This window comes from Lagopus muta, chromosome 2 (genome assembly GCF_023343835.1).
Source record: "Lagopus muta isolate bLagMut1 chromosome 2, bLagMut1 primary, whole genome shotgun sequence".
Classification (NCBI taxonomy): domain Eukaryota; kingdom Metazoa; phylum Chordata; class Aves; order Galliformes; family Phasianidae; genus Lagopus; species Lagopus muta.
This window is the reverse complement of record NC_064434.1, coordinates 7482611-7490494: the sequence shown is the minus strand read 5'-3', so window position 1 is coordinate 7490494 and position 7884 is coordinate 7482611. Positions and strand designations below refer to the sequence as shown.

Sequence of the window (7884 nt, the reverse complement as noted above, 5' to 3'; positions counted from 1 at the left end):
GACTGCATGTCCATTTTCCTCCTGCTGTGTTTCACACCTCAGCCATTCATTTTGGTGCAGTCCCCAGCTCTTCTTTCTCAGCTCCTCAGAGTGCTCAGTGGCTTTGAAACCTTCAGGAGCTCAAATAAGTCTCCAAAGGCAAAAAAAAAAAGCACATAAAGATGAAGAGATGAAGTCTGGCAAAATGAATGCAGCTGTCTGCAAGTACAGCACTTCCCTGACAAACACAAAATCTATGTGCCAAATTTCAAGTCTTTGCCTGAAATAACAGTTAAAAACAGAGCAGGCAAAAACTTGTTAATAAAGCCACTCTAAGATATATATATATTTTTAATATTGACAGAAAAACATATTTTTCCTGACCCAGTTTTGAAAAGTGCTGATTCATTTCTCCTGAAAGCTTCCTAGCATATTCACCTAAAAGCACACACGTCAGGTTCTGGGAAAGTTTTAATCCAAATTTTTACAGTCTGGCAAAGTTATAAACCAACGAAAATGAAAGTCAACAATGATAAGGATTGAGCAATCTTAATCACAGGCTTTGCTACTCTAGTTAATCCCCAGAGGGGTTATTACACCAATGATAATTTTAAAAGATTATGGAATTGCCTAATTTGTTACTGCTTGACTTGGAGGGATTTCTGGCCTAAACAGTTTTTGATGTCTGATTATCATGGGGAATATAGCACTATTATTTTGGCATACACATCATTCACTTCTATAATTCTGTGAGAAAAATATTCTTGATGTGAGGGACTGACGAGATCTTACAGTTATTTCTAAACCTGGATTTTCTTTCACAAGATACTGCAGTCACTGCTACACTGGTGAAAAAATAAACACCACATTTCTAGATAGGAGTACATTATTTTGTGGGGTTTTTTTGTTTGTTTTGTTTTTTTAATATATAGAAGAGAAGGAACATTCTGAAAAAAATACACATTAATTAATTTTATTGTTTTTTATGTGCCTTAATTTTTGAACATCATCTCTCAACTGGCAAAGATGGGCTTCCCTGCACCATTTCAAAAGAACAAACATTTCAGACTAGAATACAAAAAAAGAAAAAAGTGATAAATCCTCCTCATGAACTTCAGCCATTCATTCAAATGCCAAATTCATTCTGGTTTCACAGAATCACAGAATGGCCAGGGTTGGAAGGGACCTCAAGGATCATGAAGCTCCAACCCCCTGCCACAGGCAGGGCCACCAACCTCCACATTTCATACCAGACCAGGCTGCCCAGGGCCCCATCCAACCTGGCCTTGAACACCTCCAGAGATGGTTTTTACAGCTTCAAATTGGGAACAAGGAACAGTTGCTTTTAACATTGTTTAAAAGCTGGCCAATGTTATATTTGCTTATTTAATCTCCATTTAATTCAGGTTCCCATCTGCCTCTTCTTCATAAAATTTCCAAACCCTAAGTGAAAGCATTAGTCCTCTGTGTTAGTTGCAACAACACACTCTAGCTGGTTTTTACTCTCTTGACCAAGGTAACCACAAACAAACAAAAAAACTTTTAACCTGCATTTCTATGTAACAACTACAAAAAAGCACAGAAAAAAAAAAAAAAATAGTCCCCCTCCCCACCAACAAAAAAATGTCCTGGTCTTTCAAAATGGGCCTATATATTTGTAACAACACCTTCAATGAGTCCATGTATCTTTTTTATTCTTCTTCATAAACAGACCATTGGATCCTTTGGACTTCCAATGTGAAAAATGAAAGAATTTCCTCCTGTTCTTGCCTCCCTTATCTCATAATTGTTTTGTTCAGAGCAGTAGGAGAGGCCAAAATAAATGTCTCTGCTGTTTCACTTGTCCTTTTCAGGCTCATTCATACTTTTCTCGAGGGCACTTGTTTTCTTCTTTTCCTTTTGAATCGGTGTCTGCTTACTGTTCTGTACATCAAGCAAGCTAAATTGTTCCAGATTTTATTCCAGAGCCTTATGTAACACAGATAACAGAACGTATTTGAAAGTGAGATTTCACAGTGTTTTGTAATAACCATGTGAGGAAAAAGATTTATGGATACATTCAGCCCCAAGGTATAAAACTGGAACTTACGTTCCCAGACCTGTTAATCTTTCGAGCATGTAACATCAGCCATCCTTACTTCCAGACACTTTGGCTGCACCGTTACAGCCCTTGTTCTGAACTTGTAAGGAAAGGATATTGGAGATGGCTGGAAAACAAGAGCTGAAGCACCATCCTGCATGATAGGGTTCATAGCTCACACAAATTTTGAAGCACAGCAAGTACAACCAGAGAAAGGAAAAGGCTGATTTCAGGGAAAAAATGTTATTCCTTGTGACTCTAGGATGCAGAAATATTAATTGTGGTGTGCAGCTTCAAATAAATTCCAAAATGTGATGCCAGCAAAGATCCGCATCCTCTATCTGGGCCTTCTCTGCTAACCCAAACATATACATCCTTAAGCTGCCTTCCTTCACCTTTCTACAAATATCTTAAAGCACTTCAGATGTCTCCAATAGGCAAAGGTTAGAGAGCACTATAGAGCTGATTTAACCTATTCACACAGATATAGGTTAATAATCAAGAATTACAATTCTGTAACTGACTCTAACATTCTCCCATAACCTTTTGCTAGCTGAAATCTGGCACAGCACAAAATCTATGCCTGTGTTTTCACATGACAGCCTGTAATGCTTAGAACTGAAATGGGAACGAAGGTGATATGTTATTAATTATACAACATAACCTGTATTGAAAATCTAGACAAGGAGGTGTGAAAATGATCTCTTGAGAGATATTGTCATTTCGTGTGGTTTTTTTATACTCCCCTCCTCATTCTGCAGGTTCTTATACCATGCTCACATCTGTAATATCCAGTGGAGCATTAAGCAGTGTGACTAACATCTGTCAGATCTGTGGTGTCTGCTTATGTGAGAGCATACTTGGAGTGTTCCCGAGGCTTGGCAGCTGGTTATCTTTTGTGATCGGGAAATCAATCAAGAGGGACTTCTGCCAAATCAGAGAGATTTCTCCACTCTTCTCCTTACTAATTGAAGCCGACATTCCCTTGCTGAGGTGAAGGATGGGAAGCTGTGGGATTGACAGAAAGCAGTATGCTGAGATACGGATGGGCCAGAATGGTTGAGATATGGATGGGTTCGGGGACTTCTGAAGAGCAACGTTCTGTCCTTCTTCACAAGGTGAAGTGAAATCTCAATTTCAGCTTTAATTTGTCACGTTGTGAGGGGATAGGGATGCCTTGTCCAGAAACTGGGGAATATAGCCTGACATTTTTCATGGCAGAAATCACCCCCAGATGACACCCCTGATAGTGTGTAAAGTGAGTGAAAACTCAGTTTTTCACAGCCAACTCTTCTGAGGTGATGGGTAGGGCAGATTGCTTTCTCACTGTTTGATACAGTTCCAATGGTCTGAAGATAAGAAACAGGATTTATGCCGGGGTACAACCAAGTATTGTGATGCTGGTTGCCATTTGGGACAGGTTTCATGGAAGCATAGAATAATTAAGGTTGGAAAGACCACTAAGGTCATCTAGTTCAACCATCATCCCATCGCAACCATTCTTTTTGGATCTCCATAGGAAAGGCAACAAGTGGTTTATAAGACAACTCTTTTAATAAAACATAATAAGAAGAGAAATACAGATAGTAAGAAGATTTTCCAGCATTTCAAATGCTGGGCAACCCCATGTTTGTGCAGTCTCAGACAGAGCTCAGATGGATTTTCCTATTGCATGCTGCACAAAGCAGACCCTATCAATATAGAGAAATGCTCTTTCTGGTCATTCAAGCTATTATATAATTTTCTTACAGGAAAACAACTCTATTCACACAGGATCTTTGTATTAGAACTTCTTGCTTCACTTTTAGATAGAAGCAAAGAGATTCTATGGATTCAGTTTTTGAGTCATTTGGTGGTCCTGCCCTCTGGCATAAAGGTATGAGCAGGCTTTTTCTGCAGTACAACATTGGTCAGAATTGCAGAAAATAATAAAACATTTTTGCGTTCACCACCACCCAACGGGGGCCACTTTCTGAGCTTACTGACATTTATATTCCCAATGAGCCTCCTTACATGAGAATCAGCAGAGTGGAAATATAGGTGTGGGTTCAAGGACTTTTTGTAGAGTTCGGCCTTTGGTAATCAATGAGAGCACCTCCTGCAGAAGCAGAATAAATGTAATGTGGGATTCAAGAGTGGAAGCTACATGAAGTTCAGCACTGAAATACAGTGGAGGCTTTAGGATATTTCACCAACCAGATTAGGCTAAGAGGAACCTGTATCACGTGGGATGAGTATTTAGCCAACCCAGACTGGGAGATACCTAAATCCTACTTCCTTTCATATACTGAATGGCTACAGAGAGAGGATCTGTGTGGGAATGTGTCAGCAAGAGATCTGACAGCACTGCTGTTTTCTATCAGTGCCTGCTGCCGCTGTGCCTTGAAACAGGTCTCACACCATTTAAGCTCATTACCCTGGGGCTCACGGCCTCCCTGAGAAAAGGAAAAGTAGCTTGTGGCCAATGATGTCAAACATGACAGAGAGAGCCACAAGTATAAGAATGGATGTTTGCCTTCTGTGATGCCTGAGAAATTTATTTCAAAAGCTCAACTAAACAGTATATCAGATAAAATTTCCTCTATCATTTATAACTCTCCAAGTACTGTTACTGAAGTACACTTATTTAATACAACACTGAAATAAAATACGCAATAAAAAATTAGCTCAATTACCTGAAACATTTTTCTTTCTACAACTAACCTAAGACATATGCAAAATTTTATTATATTTAATGGCTGTCTGGGCTCCTGGTATAATGACTTCAAGCAGCTCATTGAGCTATGATGTTTTTGCTATGTGAAGTTTAAATGGAGGGCAAGACTTTCAGAGGGAAATTTCAGAGAGAAACACGACAAGCTGCCCAACTTGACAGAGTCAGGGAGGTCAGGAGAGAACAGGTAGATTTGTAAGTCATTGATGCAAAGCAGATAGCTGAAGCCAGATGAGGCAGCGAGTTACTGAGAGGAAGATTTTAAATGAGAGAAGAAAAGTGAGCCAAGGACAGTATCGATAATCTGCAAGTAATTGCTTGGTTTTACACGTGATGCCAGAGCCGCTGTAGGAAGTGGCTCCTGAGATTCACTTTAAATACTGTAGAGGGATTGAGTGTGGAAGGAAACAGAGGGTGTTTCAGCAGCAGTACTTTATCTCTGATCATGTTTGTGCACTGGAAGCAAATCTCCTAATCTTCACCTGTAGGCTCATACCACAAGTGGTTTCCATGCAGGCAAACTGGACTCTTTGGGGGCTACATTAAACCAAAGGATGCACAGCTACAGGTGCACCTCTGATGAGCTCCAGCTGCCAGTGGGAGTTCTTTTCCCTGGATGAGAGTAGACCCAGTCTGACGTAAAGCTTCCAAAATAAATTTAGAATGGATGCCAGGTCTTCAGCTCTCTCCACACAATGTTGCATCCCCCTTCTGCAGTGCCAGACTACTTGATGATGTAAGCACAGCCATGGTGGAATTTTTATAACTTTGTTGCATGGATTTTCCAACTTCCTTCATGGAGTCACGTAAATCATTTCTCTTTGTCTTGATTATGTACTTAATAGCGTATCTGTGCTCACTGGGACACGCAAAGAGTAAATTTGTTAACACACATCGGGACTCAGATACTATGGTGATCAGCACCCCTCTCCAGACACAGGGTAAAAAACAATCTGTGCAAAACGAAACTTGACTTATGTTCAGGAAATGAGATGTGAACCTTATCCTGAACACAGAGGATAAATCTTCAGACCAGATTCCTTTTCTATTCATAGAGCTGAGACCATTCTTGCACACTCCAAAAAAATGGGTCCTACTGAAGAAGAATATGGTATAATCAAAAATAAACCATTGAAAAAACAGATTTCTCAGCACCAATTTGTGGGTACTTCACCTTGCTATCTTCATGTTCTTTTGAGCTAGTCTGTTGCCTTGTTATGGAACTGCACAACATTCTGCCATTGTTTCATTCAGATAGTAACAAAAACCAATTCACGTTATAAGAGCAAGGGAAGAATTCTGCACATTTGTCAAGTGTCTCCCAGCTGATCTCTCTGCCTGAAACCTGGTCGTCATTTTTTTGTGATGTTCTTGGGGTTTATTTATTCCTGCATTTAACCCAGCTGTGTTCTGCTGTAGAATCCATTGAATTCAAAGCAGAAACACTGTCTTATAACCTTGAAAGCTTTTGCTAATTAATTCTATATTCAGCATAAGCGCTACATCTAGCTATTCTCTGAAGTAATCAGGAACACAGTGGCTACTGACTTCAATGTAAATCAGCTTTTTCACAATAGGAATGCCATCCACTCTTACTTTAACAGTAGTTTTTCCTCTAAATACCATATTGTACGAACCCATCAATAGCATCACTTGCTCTTGTGAATAACTTCCTCAAGGCTTAAAATGGCTGCAAAGCATCAAGAAGCAAACAGTTCAAGCCCTATATTAAGAGGTCATGGCATACCTATAACACCTTCTATTTAACTCAGTGACATTCCTGAATTAACTCTAGAAGGACAGTCAGATTTTTGGAGTGTTCACGTTGACACACTTTACTAGCTTTTGTGAGAAAACAGTCATAGTACTCCCAACATTTCCTCAGCTACTGAATTTATGTTTGTTTGCTTGTTTCTGTGATGTGCACACAATTCTCTTTCCACTGCACTTGAATCACCGAAAAGGGAAGATCCACACTCCCAGCACCCGGCTGTAATAGCATAAAACATTTTTCTGCTTTGCTGGCACATCACATTATAGAGGCTGTCCGTAATCTTAGTAGAACAGACAATGTAAAAAGCCTTTCTGCTTATATCAGACCTTGTTATTAAATTTATATCCATTTCTCATAATAACCTACATTTCCCTTTATCGGAACTCTGAAAAATAACTCCTCGTGCAGGACTTGAGCACAGCATTTGATACAGTCGTTGGAGGAATTCTGATGCCCCGTCTCGGAGACATGGCAGGGGATTAGTGGGATTGCGAGTAGATGGCTTCAATCATTCCTCACAGACAATACCCAGTGAGACATGAAGACTTTCTACTTCCAGGGCTATCACCCATGAAGTTTTGAAAGACTCTGCCTAATTCAGTGTTTAGAAGAGGGCCCTTACTGTGAAATAGCCTGGACTAAAACAGAGGCAATACTTTCCTGGTGTCTTCATTCACAGGACTCGCAGTATATACTCTGCCTCATGTCCATGAAACTCTTTAAGTGCAATTAATTGGACATTAAACAACTGAAACAAAGTCTTGTTCCTTGAGACACAGATATATCAATAGCAGAGAGAAAAGAAGAAAAGAAATTTCATTGCAGGTGAGTAGGGAAAGGTAGCCAGCCCATCTGCACTCTGTCCATGTGACTCCTTTTCATCTAGTTGTCTAGTTTATTGACAAATAAAAACTGGGGGGACATTTCTTCTGTGATGCAGTGCTAAGATAAATGTTTTGAAATAACTCTTCACCTAGACCTAATTAGTCATCTCTCTCCTTTTCTTATGCAAAAATACTTTCTAGGAATGCTGTGTATGATGTTACACCTACTAATAGAAGGGCAGAAAAAATTCTTTTTCAGATTACTTTTCATCATGGATAATACATTTGTGCTTTTCACAGGGATCCTGTGGAAATTTTCATCTTGTTTGTTTTGAAGATCTGGTAAATGTAGTGTTGAGAATCATAGACTCATAGAATTGTCTGAATTGGAAGGGACCCTCAAAGCCGATCCAGTCCAACTCCTACACCTACAGCTCCATCAGGTGCTCAGAGCCCCATCCAGCCCAATGCTGGGTGCTGAGCACCCACCACCTGTGGCACCAGTCTGTGCCAT

The 7884-nt window shown here is 39.9% G+C and overlaps 1 long non-coding RNA gene across 1 annotated transcript in view; it reads right to left on the bottom strand.

Annotated features, from left to right (window-relative positions):
* Positions 1 to 1138: 1138 nt before the first annotated feature.
* Positions 1139 to 7884, bottom strand: part of LOC125690115 (uncharacterized) — a 122715-nt gene continuing 115969 nt past the window's right edge. The window contains exon 3 of the long non-coding RNA XR_007375505.1: positions 1139 to 1214. This is a non-coding gene — a long non-coding RNA (uncharacterized LOC125690115). The remainder of the gene's footprint in view (positions 1215 to 7884) is intronic.